At 45.0% G+C, this 26,550-nt stretch overlaps 1 long non-coding RNA gene across 1 annotated transcript; it reads left to right on the forward strand.

Annotated features, from left to right (window-relative positions):
* The first annotated feature begins 2,429 nt into the window (after positions 1 to 2,429).
* On the forward strand, positions 2,430 to 13,513 carry LOC132464899 (uncharacterized). The gene is made up of 4 exons (XR_009527388.1): positions 2,430 to 2,553; positions 11,910 to 11,987; positions 12,113 to 12,259; positions 13,298 to 13,513. It is a non-coding gene; the product is annotated as an uncharacterized LOC132464899 (long non-coding RNA).
* Positions 13,514 to 26,550: the final 13,037 nt, after the last annotated feature.

Consider the following 26,550-nt stretch of genomic DNA (forward strand, 5'->3'; position numbering starts at 1 on the left):
TAGCTGTATTTTTGGTTTAAATATCAAACTTTCAACACACAATATAAAATATAAACAAACAAACTCTTTTCAAATTGCTGTAGTTTCTCAGCATTCAAATTTCCTCAACCATTTCAATGAATCCACCGCTTGCCTCGTTGACCTCTTTTACTAACTCCTTCGTAATGTATGGAGCCAGCCCGAACCCTAACCCTATCCCACCATGTCCACAGACATGGTGACTAATGTATGATAGTATGCATTATTGGCCCTTAACACTAATATTCGGAAACAACACTGCCTCAAAAGGATATTGGCCTAAGCAACACCAGTAGAGGCTATACTTTCCCCTGAACTTTTAAACGTTGCAAACGTGCAAAAACATAATTATATATTTATGTGGCATTCAGTCCAATGCTTAAAATATATCTGTGGCATTCAGTAGGCCCATGCTGTGGTAAAGTGTGTAAAGTATGACCAAGTGTTTCTTTCTGTTCAATAGATAGAACTTTATCAATCCCCTGTAGGAGAAATTTGTTAATGTTTGTCCCTATAAAACAATAATGGCAAAAAAAAAATAATACAAAACATGACGGTAACTCTTACGTCAAACCGTCCAATCTGAAGGCTCTACTTAACCACTCCCCCTACTCACTTCCAGCAATGCAAAGCGAACAGAACTGAGGTGGGGAGGGCGTAGCTTAAGTAGTTTGTGACCGACCCAGAGGAACGCAATGCAAATTCAATGTGAACATGTATGAGGCTTTAATAAAATCCCGGACGATTTTGAAATTCCGCCCGGACACATTTATTTTTATAAGTGTCTCAAAAAGAGGGCATGTCTGGGCAAAAGAGGACGTCTGGTCACCCTTCGTAAGGGGAACCCATTTGATTCCTACCTGTTCCACTGTTAAATAGTGGCGCAAGTTGGTGGGCGCTATCCTGGTAATTTCTCTGCATGTGACGTGTGCATGGGTCGAATTGCGTGTCTCACGCCGAATGCGTGAGACTTGAGAGCCCTGCTTCCCCATGATGTGGCGTCTCCTCTCGACTGATTATGTTTGTTGAGATTGCCGGCGCGAAAACCCAAAGTATTGTTTGCGCATACTCCAATAAATGAGACGTTCTCTGACGTTACGCAAAACCCCGATACGCAAAACGCCCCCTATTTTCCCCTTGTGTTACAGTCCGGTTGACTACGAAAACATATCCTAGTAGGAAATTTAAGACCATCTTTAAAAAATTAAGACTTGGGTAACGCAATTTAAGACTTTTTAAGGCCTTAATTTAGGAAAATGAAATTTAAGACATTTTTTTGACTTTTAAGACCCCGCGGCTACCCTGAAAATAAACATTAGGACCGACAATTAATGAAAAATTCTAGAACATGTAAAAGTCAAAGATTATTTTGTTTGCACGGTTAAGAAATTACGCTGGCCATTGTGTTTGGTCATATTAACCCATTTAGGCCTAAACCGCCTGGAAAAAATGCCTGTAAAACCTATAGGCGATTTCAGAAAAGCCCCCAAAACCTGAACTTTTTCTAGAAATTCAGCAATTGTGTCAATGCCTACTAAATTACTGATTTCTCAGCCCCTGTAATAGGAACACAATTCAAAAAGTATTTGAGAGCTGACACCTGTGGCTTTCATGGGAAATTTGAGTTTTTATTTACAAATATTGACAATATTTACATACAGGTAGAAAAGTAAATAAAAAAGTAAAGAAATATGTAAAAGTGCAGGAACAGCACAAAACAGTAAAAAAAATAAAGAAAGTAATAAAGTATATAATAACAAACATGGGAAGGGGAACAGACTGGGACTAAAACTGTAAACAGTCTGCCTCACAGGTACCGGCGGTAGTGCTTGCCAAAGCATTCCATGTGCAGTGGCAGGTTGCACTGTTTGCAACCGTAAACAGTTGGCCCACCTTCCTTTTCATCGTCAGGGACAAGCTGACACTCCCTGCACTGTTTTCTTTTTTCATAAATTTTACCAAAGTCATGCTGTGGAGTAGGTGTGTCTCCTCCAGCTGGAGATGGAGATGAAGGCGGAGGAGGAGATGGAGAAGGAGGGAAGAATCTTCTTCCTGCAGATGGAGATGGGGAAACAGGAGGAGATGGAGAAGGATACTTTTCTCAGTTTTGTTTTTTTTTCCATAGTTACTTACAGTATGTGTAATGTTAACAACTGAATCTCTGAAACATGTCTTATACACAATGGGCTTGTGGAACCATGACAAATGAGTTGATGAAGATTTTTCTCTAATCAAAATGACATATGATCATACATATTATTATTACATATTATAACATTAAAGACAATGGATAATGTCATTGCCCAAAGTGAATAAAACTCTTATTTCTTAACTATATTATTAACTGTATATATTTTAAGGTATCCATACAATTTTCAAATTAACCAAAACGTCACTGTATGCATTCATCAAGATCTTTCATAAAGTTTTGAGCCCCTTACACCAACCATGCTTTCTGTACTCCAAAATGTTACAGTGCCATCAGATTCGAGTCAGCTGGAAAGATCTGAACAGCACAGTAGCCAAACTGCGGCAGTTTTTATTTTATTTTAAATGTTAAGCATACTTAAAATATATACTCGGATTCAATTGACTGTGAAATGTATAAAAGTATAAAATATAATTGCTTAATGGACATGTAGTTGAGATTATACTATTACGTAGTTCTTCAAGGAAAGTGATCGAATCCAAAGGAATAGCTTTAAAGAGACTTTATTTGTATAAAGTATTTTCGGTATGGTAAACTGATACTCTGAAGCAAAGAGAGATTGAAGATGTATCTTAGCATGTGCGAGCGTTCTCTTAGCTGATCAATAGACCTTAACCCTGTCCAATAGCTGCCGGAAGAATTCTGAAGACATGCTCGATCTGTAGGCTGTTATGATCTGAACAGCGCGGTCCGGAAGTAGTGGGAGGAGCTAGTGTGCTGTAACCCTCGACTTTCTCGCCTGGTCTGTGGTGCTGCCTTCTGTGGCTAAAGTATTTATTGCAGCCTTCGGTAAGGTCTTGCTCCCCTTGTGGCTATGTATAGTATTTACGGCTTATATGTATGGTCCTACTCCCTAGTGGTTAAGTGAGGGAAATATAGCTTGTGTTCTTAAAATACGTAACAATCCCTCCTTGGTCATCTCAGATGACCATACAATAATATTTTAAATCATAAACACCATTTACCATGCCGAAAACATAGTCAAAGTAGGACAAATCATCAACACCATCAACCGTGTGGGAACAACTCTCGAAATAGAGAAAAAACCACATTGCGTTCTCGATTATACTGGAATGGTATTCACCTTGTGGGTCTCATTGGAAATACAGGTCATATTAACAATACAACAATGAACATGCATCCTGGTTATCATTCAATCATATGGTCAAACTAGCGCACAAACTAAATCCTGAGCTAATACTTTTGGTTATGTGCTACAAGGTCATACAATTTTCAACATGTGCAAAAGTAAAATAAAAATTGGTAGTCATAATAACATTTAAAAAATTCTAAATTATTGATAGGCTAGCATGGATTTGGGTGGTTCAGGTGATGGGAGCCACCAACAGGTTCTCCGTCGTCGTCGTCGTGTCAGCAACAGGTGGCCTGTAAACAACCGTCTCAAAGAAGATCAACAGTACCATTATCAATGCAGCGATACAGAAATAACGGGTTGCACTCGCAACCAAGCAACACTACACAATAACAACCATAGCCTGGTATGGTTGATTAGAAATGTGTTATTTGATTATCTTATATACAGGCGCTTCTACTAGAATAGTATAGGTGTTGACTATTCTACATATTACAGCTGGATAGGGTCGGGCCCCTCAGGTGATGTATCGTTCACTTTCATCGGATCATATCTGATCCCCATGTAAGCCTGAATGGCACTTGGCGCTTCTGTAGCGCTCACTGCTGTGGTGATCAGTAGATGCAGTAGCCCTCGTGCGCAGGGAATACAACGGCAGCCGGTGACAATTAACACGGTCTCTGCATTTATTCCCGCGACGGGCACTTACTGGATCATGCCTTTCCACCTCCCAAACATATTCTCCATCCATCCTGTGAAAGGGTCATTAATGCCGGAGTTCTCTGCCAATTCTAACCTGAGGGATTGTAATTATTCCAGCAACCCATCCGGAGCTGTGTTATTGGGGATAAAAGTACAACATGTTGTGCCTATCATCGCATTTACCCCTCCTTGCTCTGTCAATAGCATTTCCATACCTATATATATTCCTTTTAACTTTATCTGGTAAATTGAACGAAGTGTTGCTGATTATGATACATGTAATTTATCCAAACTATATATATACATATTTTTTATATGGTGGACAACCAAAACAGAACCGATTCAAATCCTGCCGTTGTTTGATTTCCTCATGTGACTGTTACTCCTTGCTCGGCGGAGGTAGTTTATAGGCTCCGGCCGGGTGTGTCTGCATCTGGTTCTGGAACTTTTGTTTCTATTGTGGAAATACAAACTCATGTACAGCAGTTAGTTGTTCAAAAACATATTTCCTATAATTCTATTTTTAATTGTTCTAATGGAAGTCCATTATGGGACCCTAGAAATGTAAGTGTATGCATTAATCTAACCGTAAGCATTACGTGCAAAGTTAGCTGTGTCAGAGTGATACACGGTACTCTTGCTTCTGGAAACATTGGACCTGAAAATTGTATGCGTTTCAAATATGTTTGTATTATAATTGATCTATTTAGTGCTTGTACGGATTTTAAATTGTTGTTTTGAGTGACCCATTCCTTATTCTGAGCCGATTTCAACCTTCAACCTTGATTTAATATTCACACTACATCCCTCCTTGCGCATTGCTTCAGCCATGCGCATTAAAATTAACCAATCCTACCAACGGTGTAGTGCAACCAAGTTGAAGTTCCCTTCCTTAATCATCTTAACCAATCCATTATGAAGATAAATGAAGACCAGTACATACAAAACCAAAGGTCGATAGTTGTGGGTCTATGCAGCCGTCTTGAGACCACGCTGTTGTTAAATGCAGTAAACCGTAAATGTTTCATGAGTTCAGTATACCTGTGTGCCGTAACTTATCAGAGTAAAAAAAATATCAGACTATGAGACGCTGACGTTGTAACAAAGCGTTACAGCAGTAGCAGTGGTATCTGAAAGGTTAACCTACTACTTCTGAATCTAAATTGAGCCTATATTGTCCCTGGCGAGCAGATGTATTGCTAATCTCTTTCCTATTTTATGAACCCAAAAAGATGAAAAAAGGGAAATTACAATGTTAAAATTTGTATGTTCAATATCACTTCTTTGTAACCGTATCTGGTTCCAACAGTTACCTTATAGGGTGATAGTTTAAAACAAAACAAAACTTGAACCTGAAAGAAAAATTCAGAAGTTATTGGGTGAAGCAAATGTTATTGAAAGTTAATTATAATGAACCATTTTCTAATTATCTTAGTTTTATATGTGGTATGCTTTCAATATCCCCTCGTGTATGTAACAGTCGAGTAACCTCCATTATTTTGGTGGCTCTGACACACACAAGAGGACATTCACACATGGTATATGAATCCACCATTTGTTTTCATTTTATATTTTTACTGATTTTTATTTTCATTTTATTCTTATCTCTATATACACATTCTTAAGAAAAGCACGAACGAAGATTAATCATAACATGCATCAACAGACCTAAAAATAAGCATATTATTCAACAATTTGAGACCTCAGATGGGATTTCTTCCTGCGGAGAAATCCCCCTTCATTTTCTAAAGGGTCCGAAGAAAGGTCCGCTGAGTGGCCAGGGGTTCTTACACCTTCAGAAGTGTTGCTGAGGGCAGCTGCCTCACAACAAACAAAAAGCCTTTGTTAACCATATGGTCATCTAAGTCATCATTCCTTAAGATGTCATAAATATGGGGTTGGCCGTTCCTTATTACTTGCGTCTCTGCGCTTCTCTGGGGATCAAGGATAACGGGCCCAAACCAACACAGGACAACAAAGGAACAGAGTGAGAACTGAATTCCACTCACCTCAAAGGATTTTGAACGACCCTGCAGAATGACAGGGTGACAAGACCACATGGGAAAATACAAACATACAAAACTTAAATTTGAACATTATCAAAATATCTTAATATTAAAAATCTGCATTTCAATATTAGGCATCATACTTCTGTTGTTATGGTAACGTTGTCAGTTGGGGACAGTCGGGGTTACGTACGGCTGTGCGTTTTGGTTGACCATTAAACTGGTTGTGATATATTGTAATAATCGAGTATCCACTGTCTTGGCGTGTAATGAAAAAACGTAACACGTATATTGTTAATCAAAATTAGGATGAATTATGGATTACATTTTATTCTATTTATGTAATTTAATTGTAAATATTGCCAATTATTAACCATAGATTACTTGAATTTTTTTTTTTTTTTAATATTGTTATTTTCATAGTTTGTAATGAAATATATATTTTATTCTTTCTTAATTTGGTATTTTGGTCCTCGTCAGGTCTGTTGAACTATGCATTTCTACCGCTTGTCCTCAGGATCCTCTATTGGGGGGGACTCTTCCGCTCTCCTATGAGGCAGGTTATCCCAGAATTCTCCTAATAAGAATCCCCAGGCCTGGATAATCCCCGGACTTCTGTGGACGAGCGGTATGCATGCTATGGACAACTTTAAAGGCTAACCGTTCATGATGCGGAGTTTAGATAATTATTCCTATCTTAAGATCACCGTGTGACTGTCGTACAGGGATCTGGTTTGATGTAAGACCCCTGGGTTGGTGTCCTTTTGTAGGACTTCTTTCGGTTCTGGAATCCGGCTTTCCTAATTGTTGAATACAAGATATTGCATGCATATTGGTGGTACGATATTATATCTATTGCAATCGCTTCAATGGAAGCAATAGTTGACCTTTGAACACCTCACGCAGTGTTATTCAGTTTATTCGTATGTAGTAGCTGATTATAGTAGAATTTAACCCATGTACCTTTAATATTCGCAAAAAACATATTGTAATTGTGTCTACAGCAGTTGAGCTAACTCCCTCCTTGGGCACCGTTTAAAACCATGTGCACCATTTATTAATTAGACATATTATTCTAGCAGTTGAACCCCATGTCTATTTGAACCAGCCTGGTTCTCTACCTGTCTTGCTACACAAAACGCATGTTTAATAGACAGAAGGGTTTAGCAACCTGAAAAAAATAATTACTGTCAGTGTTTGGCATTCGTTCTTATACTGCCATTTCCTGGAGAGAGAGAGAGAGAATTAAGATCAATGCAATGAAGTAAAAAGATGAGTGTTTGGCAACTATAATGCTTGTGTTGCCACCTCCTAAAGAGAAAAGAGAATTAAGATTATATGCACAGAAGTTAAATGATGATCGTGGGCAACTGATCGTTGTGTTGCCACTCCCTGATTAGAAAAGAGAATATTTGTAGTAATGTTAATGATTAAAATGATGAATGTCGGGCATCCATTACTGCTCGGGTTGCAAAGGCCTGACGAGAAAAGAGAACAAATTTTGTACAAATGCAAGACATTTATAGATCGTTTAAACTATTAATGTTGGTGAATCAATAAACATTGATTACAACCTACACAAATATTTGCGTGTCCTGCTGATATCAACTAGGGACTGGCTCCCCGTATTTCAGCACCAAGACACACAGACCCTCAAATATACAAATACTTAACTAAATTTACATCCTGGTTCCAACACATGGCTAGGTGTGAGGGTGGGAGGGGGCAAGGGGAAGAAAGAACAATAAGACAAGAACTTCAATGTAACTAACAATAGAGAGGCGAGTGGCCTTCTTTAAGCAATGTAAATAAGGAAGTGTGTGGTAGAGAGCGTTTGAAGGTACAGCCTAGGTGTGTTCCTCTTTATGTTGCAGGGCTGCGTGATCCTATTGTTGCAAGGCAAATTTGGTCTCGTCTGGTGGGGCAGACAATTAAGGGGATTCTTGAGCTGGATGTGGGGAAAACAGTAGATCGGCTACTTGGAAAGCTTGGGGTCGTCTAGTTGGGACTTATAATAGTTATATTCTTGTGGCACATTTGGAGATGTTGAGATGTAATTGTGAATAATCTCGTGTTAACGAGTAGGGGGCACTACCAAGAACTACAAATATGGCTGCGGTGCAAACTACATGCGTATCAGCCGACTACAGAAACTTTCTGAGTTCTATCTGTCCGGCTGAAAACTGTGTTCCATACTGTGTTCAATATTCCATATTGAAACTGTGGAACAACCTTCCTGGTTGCCCAAAAGTAATATGTCTGTACAAACAAAGTGGATTTACAGATTTATCACATGTATGCATAAATATTGTTCTCCCATAGATGTTGAATTCTATTAGTTACAAAATTATAGCCAAAATATTATGTGTCAGAAACTATTGCTTTACCGATGGTTTTCAACCTATTGCTATGGATTTATTGATTCGTAGAGGATGAGGGCACTTAATGAGCGTGCGGAAACTGTAGTTATGAACTAGATATTGATATTTAAATCAAAATCTAACTAAATACCTCAAATATTGGAATGAAATATACAATATAATACTTCCAGCTATTGACTAGTGAAATGTGACAATTATACACCATTGGCTGAATAAGTAGCTGCCAAAACATTGTTATCATTTGAAACAGATGGATTTTTAAGGGAATATATTTATGGAGAGAGAACATATTTCGACAGACAGACAGACAGACAGACAGACAGACAGACAGACAGACAGACAGACAGACAGACAGACAGACAGACAGACAGACAGACAGACAGACAGACAGACAGACAGACAGACAGACAGACAGACAGACAGACAGACAGACAGACAGACAGACAGACAGACAGACAGACAGACAGACAGACAGACAGACAGACAGACAGACACAACACAACACAACACAACACAACACACCGGGGGTCCCTTTGTGCAGGCTACCATTGCCTTATCAAAACACCCAGGTCAAAAATGACACTTGTTGTCTTCAATAAGTGTGTGCTTGGAGAGAGATAGAGAGAACATATCTCTAGAGAGAGAGAGAGAGAGAGATAGAGAGCGAGATCTGTTTTACCCAGGTCTGAGATCATGCAGTCTTAACAAAAGACTTACTAGTGCAGTCCCTACCTATTTGCAGAAGGAAGAGAGTGAGAGTGAGTGAGAGTGAGAGTGAGAGAGAGAGAGAGAGTGAGAGAGGGCGAGGGAGAGAGAGGGAGAGAGCGAGAGAGATCGGCTTTTGCCCAGGTCAGAGGTCATGCAGTCTTAACAACAGTCTTCTCCTGCAAGTCTCCGACTTGCAGGAGAGAGAGAGAAAATGAGTGAGTGAGTATCAAAGTGAGTGAGTGAGTGAGTATCAAAGTGAGTGAGTGTGTGAGTGAGTATCAAAGTGAGTGAGTGAGTGAGTGAGTATCAAAGTGAGTGAGTGAGTATCAAAGTGAGTGAGTGAGTGAGTGAGTATCAAAGTGAGTGAGTGAGTATCAAAGTGAGTGAGTGAGTGAGTATCAAAGTGAGTGAGTGAGAGAGAGAGAGAGAGAGAGAGGAAGAGGGAGCTAGGGAGAGGGGGAGAGAGAGCGAGAGAGATCTGCTATTGCCCAGGTCAGAGGTCATGCAGTCTTAACAAAAGACTGACCATTCAGCCCCTACCGACTTGCAGGAGAGAGAGAGAGAGAGAGAGAGAGAGTGAGTGAGTGAGTGAGTGAGTGAGTATAAAAGTGAGTGAGTGAGTGAGTGAGTGAGTGAGTGAGTATCAAAGTGAGTGAGTGAGTGAGTGAGTGAGTGAGTGAGTGAGTATCAAAGTGAGTGAGTGAGTGTCAAAGTGAGTGAGTGAGTATCAAAGTGAGTGAGTGAGTATCAAAGTGAGTGAGTGAGTGAGTGGGTGTCAAAGTGAGTGAGTGAGAGAGAGAGGGAGGGAGGGAGAGAGAGGGAAGGGGAGAGAGGGAGAGGGAGAGAGAGGGAGAGGGGGAGGGAGGGAGAGGGAGAGGGGGGGAGAGAGAGAGGGGGATATAGAGAGAGAGGGAGAGAGGATGTAACACTTTAGCTGAGCCCCCTGTTGCTCTCGAGCAATGGCGTTTGTTTCAAAAAAGGGCTCTGACTATAAAGACTGTGGAGGTATGAACAAAGGAAACGCACGTTTCCAAAACGCGCCGTCCCTTTAAATCGTACACCACGTGGTACATCCAATAACGCTGTAGAAACAAACTAGTTAGGTTTGACCCAGATAGCACTGGCCAAACGCACTGTATTGGATCTCTATAAGAAGTATGAGATTCCTGCAAGTTTGTCCCCACGGCGGGTTAGCGAGGCACTCAAAACAGATGGGTTAAAACTGCGTAAGTTTGCCTCTACGGCTGCGTTATATACTATACGAAATTGCACTTTCGATTTTCAATGAACCGGGCCTGGAGGAATCAAACCCATTCAAACTCCACAGCAAACAAAGCCAAGCCACCGGTTTTATGCAAGTAAGCTAGATTAACGTTAATATTTGACCTTTTTCACCCCACCGTAATGGCTCAAACGTTTTGTGGTCGGTTATAAATAATATCTTTTGTACTGGCTTAACATCCGTACATTCTTCACACAACACAAAAACCACAGGTATTATTTCTCCCACGCGGTACAAACATTAGATCTAGACGGGATCGGATACTGTCTATCTACAAACCCATATAAAATACACTCCTAGCCCTTTGCTTCGTGAGATAAGTTATTTAATTTCAATTTGTTAGCGTATCCGAGGCCGTTTATCTTACCGGCTGTATGAATTTCAAACCAGACCGAGACCACACGTCCCCGCAGCCTGACGGAGGCAGTACAAGCTATTCACCTAATGTTACTATTCTAACTATACAGAGTTCAGTCATTGACAACAGTTTCTGTTTACCTTTCTTGTGGGGCCTGTAAGTAGCTTGCACTGCTTCCCGACGACCCCGCGGTCGCTAGTCTCGGTCCGGAACTTCCCAAGAACGTCGAGGGGTCACCAATTATTACGTAGTTCTTCAAGGAAAGTGATCGAATCCAAAGGAATAGCTTTAAAGAGACTTTATTTGTATAAAGTATTTTCGGTATGGTAAACTGATACTCTGAAGCAAAGACAGATTGAAGATGTATTTTAGCACGTGCGAGCGTTCTCTTAGCTGATCAATAGACCTTAACCCTGTCCAATAGCTGCCGGAAGAATTCTGAAGACATGCTCGATCTGTAGGCTTTTATGGTCTGAACAGCGCGGTCCGGAAGTAGTGGGAGGAGCTGGTGTGCTGTAACCCTCGACTTTCTCGCCTGGTCTGTGGTGCTGCCTTCTGTGGCTAAAGTATTTATTGCAGCCTTCGGTAAGGTCTTGCTCCCCTTGTGGCTATGTATAGTATTTACGGCTTATATGTATGGTCCTACTCCCTAGTGGTTAAGTGAGGGAAATATAGCTTGTGTTCTTAAACTACGTAACAATACTTAGATCATTAACACATCATGCACTTGACATGGTTCCTCCAACTATGGACAAAATAAATCACACCATGGTGCCTTGTGATCTCATTTTGATAAGTTATGTGACAATACTAACTTTCATTTAACACTTTGTTGGGACATTGCCTACGTTTGTGATGTGTAAACATGTAGTGGATTAAAGAGTTCCAGAGCAGAAAGAGAAGCCCCCAGTTATCTCCTATGTTGGGGGATTTTTCCTCTGTGCTTTACCACACCTGCATTGCTGGTAGAGGTCAGGTTAGCCAAACAGTGGTGTAGCAGACAGGCAGGTTTTTTTTTGGTCTAACATGCTGCTGCTAAAGTGTGACCACAACCGGAGCTCAATTTGACATATTTGACCTAAAACCATTACATATATTGAGTATACTTTTGCCAACACTATTACTAATTGCCTTTTCTTTCTCCTCTTGAAGCTGTAGTGTGCTGCAGTGATGGGTCTGACTTTGAGTCAGACACAGTACACCAGCCTACTAAAAGAGTAGCAGCTCAAGGTAAGGTTGTGTAGTCACATTGCATTACGTTTCCATTTTATGTCCTGCTGTCACTGTTTTTGATTATGTGCTATTAATGACGAGAGAAACCAGAATGTTATTAGTTGATGTCTTTGTCATTACAGGTTCTTCAGTAGCTCCAATAGCTATTTCATCTTTGAAGCGCAGCAAACAAGAAAACGTTGTCTGGAAGCTAAAGCTGGAGAATGCAAAAGAAAAAATTAAGTCCTTGTAGAATGAAAGGGACTTCTTAAGGAACCAACTGTCTGAGGGTAATCGATAATGAAAAATTATTTAAATAAACAGTATTAGGATTTATTGGCATCTGATGGTTTTAAGGCAAAAAAAAAGAAAGAAAAAAACACACAACAACCCCTACAGATTTTCTCATCTACATCTTGCTTGCAGAGTCCACATGTCTTTGCTGAAGTAAACAATTGCATCACGAGTAACAGTCATTTCAATAACCATACCATATAAAACAGGCACCACCAAATGGCGGGCCTGGGCCGGACCCAGACACCACACCGTCCTTCAGTCCCGATCAAAAACCCTGAGAGGACAGGCTACTGCCTACTTCTCTCACTGAACAAGAAGAGACAGTGGAGGGGTGGGATTGAGGAGGAAAAACGTTAAATGTGTTCAGGTTGTTTATTGGGGGCCAAGCATTGAATTTGTATCCCTTCTTATTAAAACCCTAACCCTCTTTTTTTATTCAACCATTGAAGTCCATGGGAGCCCATAGAATTGTATGTTGAAAAGTAATGAAATTTGGTACACTGGTAGACGGTTGTGCAAGGAGGCCATAGCGTGAATTTCATGTTGATTGGCCAAAAGGTAGCACTTTAGCTAACCGGAGGAGGCAGTATATGATGCCAAAGGTGTGCTGCAGAGACCTCATTGTTTACTGTACATTGTATGGCCTGAACAGCCAGGAACTCGCAGATCTTTTCATCCATTATTATTAATTATACACTTTGATACATTTGGGCATAATGTAAAATACTTTTAAGTTTCACTTTTGACTTGTGATGGCAGCTAACAAGGGATGGTCACAGCTAAGGGCTGCATGGCAGTTTAGAAAAAATAGATAGTTTTTGTCTTGCAGCCTCTATTTTCATTAAGGTGGAAGCATCTGATTGTTTGTCTTTTCTATGCCATCCCAAAAATCTAATCACTCTACCCTAAAGTGGGGGAGCCCAGGTGTACATTTAAGTATAAGTATAACGCTAGAATGATTGCTAGTGAGTGATAATTTCACACCCCTATTGGTAACACTAGTAACGTGCTTATCGTCTTGCTTGTTTCAGCTTTGGCGCTTGCAAATAAAGAGGACCAAGTGACAGCAGCGCCCTCCTTGCACGAAAAGAGTATTGAAAAATCCTCTTCATCTTCCTCCTCCACCTCCTCCTCATCCTCCTCCGACAGTTCCTCCTCTTCCTCATCATCTTCTTCAGAAAGAGGGAAGAAGAAGAAGAAGAGGAACAACAGCAACAACAAAAAAGATAGCAAGAAAAAAAAAGGGAAGAAAGGAAACAAAAAGAACACCAGGATAGGAAAGAGGTACGTTGGCAACCAGGGGATAAGGCGGTGTACATCTGTGGTGTACTTCAGTTATCACCTTTGAAATGCCTAACCCAGTCTTTGTTCCAACTTCCAACAAATATTACTGACCACTGTATAAAAAGGAAAAGCCTGCCTACACATGCTATGTTATGGATCAATCAGCTGGTTGATCAGCTGGTCCCAAGTCTGCTTATAATATCAAAGCCACGTCTGAACATGGCTTTCAAATAACACTTAACGATATAATTGACTTATTCTACCACTTATCTAAACTATACAGTGCTTCCACTTTACTCTCTAGTTGTGCTCATTTGATTTATAATAACCTACTGTTAAGAGTACAGATAATACTACTCGAATAAACAGTACACTCACAGTACTCTTGATACTACTGGAAATTTAATAATAATTATTATACCTCTGTACACTATATAACACTAATACAAGAATAGTATTAATACTAGTAAACCCCTAACCAACTGCACCATCATCCTGACAAAATACTACTGTTAATTACAGTTATCACATGTTTATAATTTTCTTTGTTTCAGTCTTCACCCAGAAGAGTCCATTGATCGCTACAGGCGCGTCTTTGTAGCAGTGAAAAAGGGCATGACAAAAACTGAGGCATACGTCAAAGTCGGGGTTGACCGAAAAACGGTGGCAGCAACGGCCGCCATTTCGGAGCTACACGCTGTTGACAAGGACCTGTATGACCAGCTGAGGGCATCAATGCCCAAGGGAGAGACACTTTATCTTTTTTCGGCAAAATGTAATCTAGAAATACTTGGCAGGAACCTTCAGGATAAAGTGAATGAAAAAAAAAGCAACGGGGAACTTTTGCAAATTGGACACCGGGCATAGTAAAGAAGAGAGCAGGTTTTTGTTTTGTTTTTAGGGTGCCTGTTTTTTGTTCCATTTTAAAATGCCCTTTTTTTTGGTTGATTTGTTCAGTGACATCGAGAAATGCGGAGGGTGTAGTCATCGAGAGCTGCATCGCTTCTGATATCTGGCAACTCCCCGAGGGCTTCAACCTCGTCGAGGATGTGGTCCCATGGACATCCCCAGTGGCAATCCAGTTCCGCGATGCTATCAGTGTAGGGGGTGGGGGACTGGGCATGGGAGAAGCACAACCTCTTAGCTATCGGTAGCTTGCAGTGGAGATGGAGTGTGAGCCACTTCTGTTGTTCACTGTGGTATGCCTACGGTTCTCCTAACAGGTAGTCCAGGCTCAGTCGCATCTCCCGATAGTTCTCCCTGCTGTCTTCGTTGAAGAAGGGAACTATGGAACCAGGCGGGTGGTTAGGAAGTGGGTCGTAAGGTCCCGTGTAATGGCGTACTGTTTTCGATGGTGAGGAGAGAGGGAGGGGGTGTGGGCTTTGCCGGTGACGGTCCAGCAGGGAGTCCAGTCGTTCATTGAGCTCTAGTTCCTCATCCACAGGTGTACTTTGGGGTCTCGGGCTCAGAACTTGAGGCGCCTCTCCATCCCTCCTGCTTGGATTAGGGGGGCTAGCATTGGTGGGTGTTCGTGATATCGGGCCGGTGATAGTGCACTCTGGTTGGCGAGAGAGAGCTAGCTTAGCGAGTTCTAGGTTCTGTGTGGCCGCCCGTTGTAGTGCCTCTGCGGTAGCCTGGGCTTGACGCTCCCGACGCTCTTTGTCACCACGGGCTTCTTGTTGCAGGTGTTCTTCTCTGGCGAGAGCGTCCTGGCGCTGGTGCTCTTCTCTGGCGAGAGCGTCCTGGCGCTGGTGCTCCTCTCTGGCGAGAGCGTCCTGGCGCTGGTGCTCCTCTCTGGCGAGAGCTTCCTGGCGCTGGTGCTCCTGGCTATCAACCAACTGCTGGATTAGCCTCTCGGAGAGTGCACTCCCAACGCTCGATCGTTCTGAGTAGCCGCTACGCTGACTACCTGTCCGGCTGCCGTGGACGCTGCCCCGCCGGCTACGGGATAGACGAGACCTCTGGTCACGGGGCCTGCCTTGGAGAGGGGGGTCGATGAAGAACTCACCCGGTTGGAAGGCCTGGGGGTCGGTCCTGTTCAGTGGGACCTCCGACTCGCCTTGGCTGTAGGTTTCTGATAGCGGCGGCTTGGCTGCTATCAGCCGCGGGCTCACTACTTTCACTGTCTCTTCTGAGGCTTTTAGTAGCGGGGAAGGGGGGTGTAAACTAGGTTGCGTGACCAACTCTGACTCTGGCGTGGCAGTAGCGTCCTCTACTGCCTGGGGTTGGTTGTCATCCATACTAGTGGGGCTATCAATCTCTGGCGTGCCCAGGTGATAGTCATTTAGTTTCGCGGGTGGCCTGCGTTCTCTAACAGAATGTGGTGTAAGTGATTCTAGGGAGGGGGTGGGGGCGGGGCCTACATCTAGGGTGGGGCTTACGTCGTCTCCCTCACTCTTTTGAGACATTATGCCTGATTACATACAACTTCCGGTTCGAAGGACCATTAAATGTACTGAAGGAAGTACCGGAGCCTATAAAGGACTGTATAATTACCAAAGGGATGTAATCTGACTCATGTAATCTATAACCAAATAATATCTAAACCTGGGTACATATTTAGCTAAGAGTGAGAGGAGACCAAAGCTACGTTTAACAATTTAATACAGACAATAAACTACCCTAGATATACACATTAAACACATTGACATATAAACACTTCAATACACACTCACACTCTACCTCCCCAATGCTGTACCCTCCCTTTAACCCAATCACACAGCACACACACACGCAGACAGTCTGACCTGAGGTCCCTCGGTGGGCCTAACGAATGTCCTCGTGCTCGTAGTGTGGCGCCGCTGGGTCGTTGGTGCACTTGGAGTGGGGGAGGGGAGACGGGGTGAGTTGAAACTGCCGGATACAAAGGGGGGCGTTGGAGAGGGGGGACACCTCCCTTGTAGTTGGGGTGAAGATCGGCGGTGCTGCCTGGTAGGGGGCTTGAACCCGCCTCACGAACCTCGTCTGGATCGAGGGAGACCAGCCTCTTCCTGGGTCCCTCTGGCGACTAGGCCGCGAGCACGTGCTCCTGGATAGCTTAGCTCTTCGCTTAGCTCTCCGCTAGCTCTTCTCCACGAGAAACGCTAGCGGGCGAACGGACGGCAAACGCACCTCTGTCTGCCGATACACCGTGCTGCCGACAGCACGAAACACCACGAATATTCTAATTCGCTATATTTTGGCTTTACGTCCGCACCGTGCGGTTTCCAACTGCTGGTTACAATACAACGAAACCGTTCCCTCGTGGCCGACTACGCGAGACTGATAATTGACCGCGCGAGTGACCGTATCACCCGTGGACTAAATCACTCCGCGCAGATAGGTCTCATTACGAACAATACACAACATGCCCGAACTGACATAATAAAAAGGGCAAACAAAGAAATGAGTAATACAATACCCCATTTACATAAAATCAATTAGTACACAACAGATAAAATGCACATTTAATCCCTGAACTATAATTGCCCTTATATGCAATTAAAGGGACGACAATATTAACATATGCAAACCTTCAGAACAATTATGTTATAAATGTTGAACTAAAGTGGCTGTAGATCCCTCATTGTCATCAACAGTGGTTTGGCGTTTTATAACTAACCCTAAAGTGCTTCACTACTGGTAAATGAATGATTAAAAAAGCTTCGCTACTGGTAAACGAATGGTTGAAAAAGCTTAACTACTGGTGAACGAATGGTTCGCGAAAGAGTAACAACTCAGTATGATGCATTACTTTACATGAAGGTACACAAAAAGCTTCACTACTGGTAAACGAATGATTAAAAAAGCTTCGCTACTGGTAAACGAATGGTTGAAAAAGTTTAACTACTGGTGAACGAATGGTTCGCGAAAGAGTAACAACTCAGTTTGATGCATTACTTTACATGAAGGTACACATTCGTTACTCATTCGTTCCTCAGTAACTACCCACGTTTTTGCGTACCTTATTGTAACCCGTATTTGTCAACACCAAGATCCTTCGTACGCTGGGATTGGTGTAATACGAACGTTTCGTGAATCTCAGGTGGGTCCTATCGTAAGATGAATCATGCGTTCAGATTTGCGCTCATTTCTACGTTTGTTTGATAAATGAGGGCCGTTGTGTTTTTTTAACGTTTCGATGCGAAACGCCGTTGCCTCGCCTACGAATGCAGTATTACCGGCCATTATCTGACCGCACTCCCGACAGTAAATGCAGTGCATTGCATTCCGTCCTTTGTCGTATCTCAGCCAGGGAAATTGTGTCAACCAGTCATGTCTGAAAGAGTACATTTTGGGCTTTTTAATTTGAGTCTCGGGGCCGGGCTCAATCTCAGACTCGGTTGTCTCCTCTGGTTCCGAATCTAATGTTATCGCCGAAGGACCGGGGCCAGTTGGCATCTTCCCAGGGACCGTCGCAGAGGTCTCCGTGTCTTGGCTGGATATCTTAATGAAAAAGCTTTCAATGTTTCTACCTCTCTTCATTTTCACTCGTTTTGTCGTGTTTATTTTCTTTTCTGTTTCATTTAGTCAACTCTGGCGCTCAACAACAAATCCATAGAGAGATGCTGCGCTTGCGCAAAAAAAAAAGTGCGACCTAGAATTTTTTTTGTCGCACTATTAAATATTTTGGTCGCACTCTGGAGCCCTGCTAGATGGGATGGATACTGTCTATCAATACTCCCATGAACACAATTCTGGCCCCTTGCTCCTTGAACATAATTATTTAATTAAATCTTTTAGCGTTTTCCGCGACCGTCCAACGACACAGCTGTTATGATTTTTAACCCGAGGCCCGAAACCATGGAGCGCCGCAACTGTAACATAATTCAGACATTCATACCAACAGGCCACATATGTCCTTGGCGACTAGAGAGGTCTCGTTCCCATCCTAGGGAGGGACGCCTCCTAGGGAGGCGTCCGGCCTGTACAAGAAGCCATTCATTCACGTATCAATTCTACAGATACGAGCGGCCCAGGTGTTCGACGAACTCAGAAGTTCAGGGCCACGAAACAAGTTGCAATGCCAACACATAGCCACAAGGGAGCAGCATAGAGACAAATACAACATCCAGAGAGGCGGGAGTTCAGCACCATGCTTAGCCAATCAGAGCACATAACTAAGTCCAGTATTAAAGTTACAACACATAGCCCAGAGGGCTAGAACGCTCCAGGTAAAGCATCCTTTGGAATGCCCTACTAAGTGTATCTCCACATGTGCATGTACAATTCTCCTCCTTTTGCTTCATGTATGCTAGTCCAAACCTTTGCTAAATAAAGTGAGTTAAAGCGATCCTGACTCGGCAGACTTTTTCCAAAAGAACACAGCAATTTGGTGACCCCGACGTGATTCTGAGGAAAGGCCAAGGACCGGGGGAGCTGCAGAGGCAAGCGACGGGCGTGGTTCACCATCCCTTCCACAGTGGCCACAAAACAGGTAAGCAGAGCCTATTGTCTTGAAGACTGAATCTGCATAGGATTAGACTTAGACATTTTAGTTGGAAGGAGTGGAAGCCAACGTCCCGCCGTGTACGCTCTGGAATCCCGGCTTGGTAGAAAAAGTGTAATCAACATGAAGTTGAACAGTCGCTGAGAACTCTGAAGGAGATTGAATTTAAATTATATTCTTTGTCGCCATTGCGAGACTAGCTGAAGGAAGCAAACGGCCAGAATTGTATATATAAATAAATGTTATAGTTCGACTTATATGGTTCGGAATTGTATGTCTCGGGGCCGATTGCGGCCAGTTCGACTTATATGGTTCGGACTTGTATGTCTCTGGGCCGATTGCGGCCAGTTCGACTTATATGGTTCGGACTTGTATGTCTCGGGGCCGATTGCGGCCAGTTCGACTTATATGGTTCAGACTTGTATGTCTCGGGGCCGATTGCGGCCAGTTCGACTTATATGGTTCGGACTTGTATGTCTCGGGGCCGATTGCGGCCAGTTCGACTTATATGGTTCGGACTTGTATGTCTCGGGGCCGATTGCGGCCAGTTCGACTTATATGGTTCGGACTTGTATGTCTCGGGGCCGATTGTGGCCAGTTCGACTTATATGGTTCAGACTTGTATGTCTCGGGGCCGATTGCGGCCAGTTCGACTTATATGGTTCGGACTTGTATGTCTCAGGGCCGATTGCGGCCAGTTCGACTTATATGGTTCGGACTTGTGGGTCTCGGGGCCGATTGCGGCCAGTTCGACTTATATGGTTCGGACCAATCAATGTTATAGTTCGACTTATATGGTTCGGACCAATGCAATTACTTTTTGAGTGACTAAACCCTCGGATTAGACTAAACCTCTCCTGGAACCGTCACCTTATCGTGGTGGAGAGGTTTGCGTGTCCCTGTGAACCTGAGGGCTGTGTTGTCTGGAGCCTTGTGCTCCTGGTAGGGTCTCTCATGGCAGAGTGGTCTCAGGCGAGGGGCCAGACTAAGAATGGTTCAAAAATCCTCAATGAATAACGGAAATAGAGGAGATGTGACCCGGCCCGGAGGAAGCCCGGGGCCCCCGTCTGGAGCTAGGCCCAGACGGAGGGCTCGATGGCGAGCGCCTGGTGGCCGGGTTTGCCACGGAGCCCGGTCGGGCAAAGCCCGAACAAACTACGTGGCACCCCCCCTCTCTTCATCTCATGGGCCCACCACCTGTGGGAAGACCCGTTGGGGTCGGGTGCGCAGCCACATGGGTGGCAGCGAAGGTCAGGGGTCTCGACGGACCAGACCCGGGCGGCAGAAGCTGGCTCTGGGGACGTGGAACGTCACCTCGCTGTGGGGAAAGGAACCGGAGCTTGTGAGGGAGGTGGAGCGCTATCAGTTAGATCTGGTGGGGCTTACCTCCACGCACAGTCTCAGCTCTGGTACCGTACTCCTGGATAAGGGTTGGACTCTATTCTTCTCCGGAGTTGCCAAGGGCGTGAGGCGCCGGGCGGGTGTGGGGATACTCATAAATCCCCGGCTGAGCGCCGCGGTGTTGGAGTTTACCCCGGTAGACGAGAGGGTCGCCTCCCTGCGCCTAAGGGTTGTAGGGGGGAAAACTCTGACTGTTGTTTGTGCGTATGCACCAAACAGCAGCTCAGAGTACTCAGCCTTCTTGGAGACCCTGAATGGAGTCCTGTATGGGGCTCCAGTAGGGGACTCCGTAGTTCTGCTGGGTGACTTCAACGCCCATGTGGGCAACGATGGAGACACCTGGAGATGCGTGGTGGGGAGGAACGGCCTCCCTGATCTAAACCCGAGCGGTCGTTTGTTATTGGACTTCTGTGCTAGTCATGGATTATCCATAACAAACACCATGTTCGAACATAAGGGTGCTCATAAGTGTACCTGGTACCAGAGTACCCTAGGCCGAAGATCAATGATCAATTTTGTGATCGTGTCATCTGATCTGAGGCCGCATATTTTGGACACTCGGGTAAAGAGAGGGGCGGAACTGTCAACCGACCACCATCTGGTTGTGAGTTGGATCAGGGAATGGGGGAAATTTCCGGATAGACCTGGTAAGCCCAAACGCGTAGTGCGGGTGAACTGGGAACGTCTGGAGGAGGCCCCCGTCCTAGGTATCTTCAACTCACACCTCCGGCGGAGTTTTTCTAGCATTCCTGTGGAGGTTGGGGGCATTGAGCCGGAGTGGGCGGTGTTCAAAGCCTCCATTGCTGAAGCTGCGGTGGCTAGCTGTGGCCTCAGGGTCTTAGGCTCCTCAAGGGGCGGTAACCCTCGGACACCGTGGTGGACACCGGTGGTCAGGGAAGCCGTCCGATTGAAGAAGGAGGCCTTCCGGGATATGATATCCTGGAGGACTCCTGACTCGGTTGCAGGGTACCGACAGGCCCGAAGGGCTGCAGCTGCTGCCGTGTCGGAGGCTAAGCAGCGGGTGTGGGAGAAGTTCGGAGAGGCCATGGAGAAGGACTTTCGGTCGGCACCAAAGTGTTTCTGGAAGACTATCCGGCACCTCAGGAGGGGGAAACGGGGAACCGTCCAAGCTGTGTACAGTAAGGATGGGACTCTGTTGACCTCAACTGAGGAGGTCGTCTTACGTTGGAAGGAAAACTTTGAGGAACTCCTGAATCCGAATAACACGCCCTCTATGTTGGAGGCAGAGCTCGAGGTTGATGGTGTTTCGTCGTCAATTTCCCTGGTGGAGGTCACTGAGGTAGTCAAACATCTCCGCAGTGGCAAAGCCCCAGGGATTGATGAGATCCAGCCAGAAATGCTAAAGGCTCTGGGTGTTGAGGGGCTGTCATGGTTGACACGCCTATTCAACATCGCGTGGGAGTCGGGTACAGTGCCAAAGGAGTGGCAAACCGGGGTGGTGGTTCCCCTGTTCAAAAAGGGGGACCAGAGAGTGTGTGCCAATTACCGGGGTATCACACTTCTCAGCCTCCCTGGTAAAGTCTACTCCAAGGTGCTGGAAAGGAGGGTTCGGCCGATCGTCGAACCTCAGATTGAAGAGGAACAATGCGGTTTTCGCCCCGGACGTGGAACTACGGACCAGCTCTTCACTCTCGCAAGGATCCTGGAGGGGGCCTGGGAGTATGCCCATCCGGTGTACATGTGTTTTGTGGATCTGGAGAAGGCGTATGACCGGGTCCCCCGGGAGAAACTGTGGGAGGTGCTGCGGGAGTATGGGATAAGGGGGTCTATCCTCAGGGCCATCCAATCCCTGTACTCCCAAAGCGAGAGCTGTGTTCGCGTCCTCGGCAGCCAGTCAGTTTCGTTCTCGGTGGGTGCTGGGCTCCGCCAGGGCTGCGCCTTGTCACCAATCTTGTTTGTGATATACATGGACAGGATATCGAGGCGTAGTCGTGGTGGGGAGGGGTTGCAGTTCGGTGGTCTGAGGATCTCGTCACTGCTTTTTGCAGATGATGTGGTCCTCATGGGATCATCGGCCTGTGACCTTCAGCACTCACTGGATCGGCTGGCGGCCGAGTGTGAAGCGGCTGGGATGAGGATCAGCACCGCTAAATCTGAGGCCATGACTCTTAGCAGGAAACCGATGGATTGCTTACTCCGGGTAGGAAATGAGTCCTTAGCCCAAGTGAAGGAGTTCAAGTACCTCGGGGTCTGTTTCGCGAGTGAGGGTACTATGGAACGTGAGATTGGCCGGAGAATCGGAGCAGCGGGGGCGGTATTGCGTTCGCTTTACCGCACCGTTGTAACGAAAAGAGAGCTGAGCCGCAAGGCAAAGCTCTCGATCTACCGGTCGATCTTCGTTCCTATCCTCACCTATGGTCATGAGGGCTGGGTGATGACCGAAAGGACGAGATCGCGGGTACAAGCGGCCGAGATGAGGTTTCTCAGAAGGGTGGTTGGCGTCTCCCTTAGGGATAGGGTGAGAAGCTCAGCCATCCGTGAGGAACTCGGATTAGAGCCGCTGCTCCTTTACTTAGAAAGGAGTCAGCTGAGGTGGTTCGGGCATCTGGTAAGGATGCCCACTGGGCGCCTTCCTTGGGAGGTGTTTCAGGCACGTCCAGTGGGGAGGAGACCTCGGGGAAGACCCAGGACTAGGTGGAGAGATTATATCTCAACACTGGCCTGGGAACGCCTCGGGATCCCCCCGTCAGAGTTGGTCAATGTGGCCCGGGAAAGGGAAGTCTGGGGCCCCCTGCTTGAGCTGCTCCCCCCGCGACCCGACCCCGGATAAGCGGAAGAAAATGAGATGATGATGATGATGAGATGAGTGACTAAACCCTGCTATGTGCGTGACACATGCTTGCTATGTAAACGCTTAACGCTATGTTGCTGTGGATGCTGAGAGATTCTGTGCGTGCGCGTGTACGCAAGAGGTGATATCTCTGTGTGTGCGTCTGCGGGAAACAGGATGAGGGAGGTCTGTTGATATGTTTCTGTGTGTGCGTCTGCGGGAGACAGAATGAGAGAGGTCTGTTGATATGTTTCTGTGCTTGCGTCTGCGGGAGACAGAATGAGAGAGGTCTGTTGATATGTTTCTGTGTGTGCATCTGCGGGAGACAGAATGAGAGAGGTCTGTTGATATGTTTCTGTGCTTGCGTCTGCGGGAGATAGAATGAGAGAGGTCTGTCGATATGTTTCTGTGTGTGCGTCTGGAGGAGACAGAATGAAAGAGGCGATGTCTCTGTGTGTGCGTTTAGAGGAGACAGAGTGAGAAAGGCTGTGTGCGTCTCTGTGCGCGTGTACGCAAGAGGTGATGTTTCGTGTGTGCGTTTGAAGGAGAGAGGAAGAGAAAGGTCTGTTTAGGTGTGTGTGTGTGAGAGGTGCACTGTAGCAGATAGAGGAGCAAGCCTCCTGGCTGCTAATGGAGTGTGGGTGTCTGACTTTATGATTTGTTCATATTAATGTTTGTTCATCTTTGTGGGTACGACAGAAGCCGTGTGTGAAGTCAGTGTGAATGTGCGTGACAGCATGTACATGTCAATGTGCGTTTGTGTGAGAGGGAGCGAGAGAGATAGACAAGGAGAGCTAAAGTCGGAGGACGATCGAGAGGGACCATTTTCCCTGCTCTAGTCTGTTAAGGTACGGCCACACCAAACGCGTCACCTGCGTACCACGCGTATAAAATCGGCAATTTTTCCATAGGGATGCATTGGTGTACGCGCGTATGAGGTGCGTACACGCGTATCATGCGTACCAAGCAACATTTTACTCGCTGTAGGGGCGTATGAGGCGCGTACATATACGCGCGTATATATACGCGCGTACATATACGCGTACATGTACGCGAGGAGTTCAAAAAATTTAACTTTTTACGCTCATACGCGCCGCAATAGCCAATCAGCGTTGAGCTTGACCCGACGTCACTGGCAGAGAGTAGTGAGCTTGGACAGAAGCATACGGCCGACATCTTTCTTTATTCTGTGTGGAAATAGTAACATAGTTATGCCATTAAATGCTTTTATGGAAACATTTTTAGCGAGAAATGTGCATTTTACTTTCATAATGTTCGCTCGGTGAATGTGAAGGATGTTTGGTTTGATAGTTATGACGAAGAGGGAACGCTCCGTTCACTTGCATGGACAGAGTCTCTGGTTACTAAGCAACCTCAACGTCTTGGCGGACTATATATCTGCTGATCAACACTACGAATGCTGGAAACACACCAGACACACCATGTGAAGTTATTTAACCCGATTATTGTTATTTATATCCGAGATTATTTAATCTAACCCGATCTAAACTCTATCACCCAAACACGGCGACGTTTGGGTTTCCTACCTCGGACTCCAGAGCAGCCATGTCCATGGCAGCCACGGCCGGCAACTTTCTTTATTCTGAGTGGAAATAGTAACATAGTTGCGCCATTAAATGCGTTTATGGAAACATTTCTAGCGAGAAATGTGCATTTTACTCTCATAATGTTCGCTCGGTGAATGTGAAGGATGTTTGGTTTGATAGTTATGACGAAGAGTGGACGCTCCGTTCACTTGCATGGACAGAGTCTCTGATTGCTAAGCAACCTCAACGTCTTGGCGGACTATTTCTCTGCTGATCAACACTACGAATGCTGGAAACACACCAGACACACCATGTGAAGTTATTTAACCCGATTATTGTTATTTATATCCGAGATTATTTAATCTAACCCGATCCAAGCTCTATCATCCATCCAAACACGGCGGCGTTTGGGTTTCCTTCCTCGGACTCCTTAATCCAGCGCAGCCACAGGCTGGGGGGGGGGGGGAGTTTTGGGCGGTCTCATCTACGCGCGTATGCGTACGCGCGTATCTGACCATTTTTGACACAAAATGGTCAAGCAACATTTTCGCTGCGTTACGCACGTACATGGTACGCGAGGTACGCGCTTGGTGTGTTCGCACCTTTAGAGGTAGCGATAGACAGGGTGTTCTTCTGAGAGTGGACGGTTGCTTCAGAAACATGGACAGAGACTCTGTTTAGCTGTCAGGCCCCGAGATTTTTTTAGTCCTCATCCCCCATATTTGTCCTCCCATTCGGTAAATTTGTAGTTCCCCTCCCTAGAATTGTGTGGAAGTTAGAACCTGTGAGGGGATTTTGGTTCGGCCTGACGAGGCCTGTACCAATTTCGGTGGTCAGCTTCGTAGTTTTGAAAACTATAATAAAGTGAAAAGTTATTTGGAAATCGATGCGGCAAGATAGGATTGTGTATGGAGGGACAGCAGGATCTTTTTGTGTGTGAGATAGTTACTAGGCCTTGTTCCACGATGGGGAGTGGAGGATATTGCATTCCAGGCTTATCTGTTAACAGTTCTAGGTGCTGCTTGACCCTAAGGGGAGTGAGGAAGGGTGAGAGAGAGAACACATTTCACCCCCATTTGTCGACCTACACCATTCAGGCAGTACAGAGAGACACACTAACATACAGTACAGAGAAAGGAAATAGAGAGTGTGTTCAACTGAAAGCGTGTGGTGGCCATACGCCATAAAATACCACATATCCAAGGAATGCAGGTAGAGCTCTGTTGAGTTTTCAGGCTTTGATAAAATAGTTCCCTGTCTGCCATGTTTGAAGTTCTTTGTAGTCTCTGTCCATAGGTTTCACCTGAACAACCCCTCTGCTGGCCGAGAAAAGGAACTAATAATTAATAATAATAATAATACATTTAATTTAGAGGCGTCTTTCAAGACACCCAAGGTCACCTTACAGAGCATATAGTCATCATAAATCGTTTAAAAAAACAAGACATTGTGGAAAAAAATAAAAAAATAAATAAACATAAAAAATAAATAAAACAAAAACAAGACAAAACAAAACAAACAGACAATCAAAACAGTGATCAGTTAGACGTTGTGTGCGAGTTTGAACAGGTGAGTTTTGAGTTGTGACTTGAAGGTTGTAATGGTGTCTGACTGTTTTATGTGTGGGGGGAGGGAGTTCCAGAGCCTGGGTGCTGAACAGCTGAATGACCGGGCACCCATTGTAGTGAGTCGTGATGTGGGGATACATAGTAGTCCAGCAGAGGTTGAGCGGAGGGAGCGGGAGGGAGTGTATTCTTGGAGGAGGTCGCAGAGGTAACTGGGGGCTAGGTTGTGGAGAGCTTTGTAGGTGAGGAGTAGGGTTTTGTATTGGAT

Source organism: Gadus macrocephalus, chromosome 9 (genome assembly GCF_031168955.1).
Source record: "Gadus macrocephalus chromosome 9, ASM3116895v1".
Classification (NCBI taxonomy): domain Eukaryota; kingdom Metazoa; phylum Chordata; class Actinopteri; order Gadiformes; family Gadidae; genus Gadus; species Gadus macrocephalus.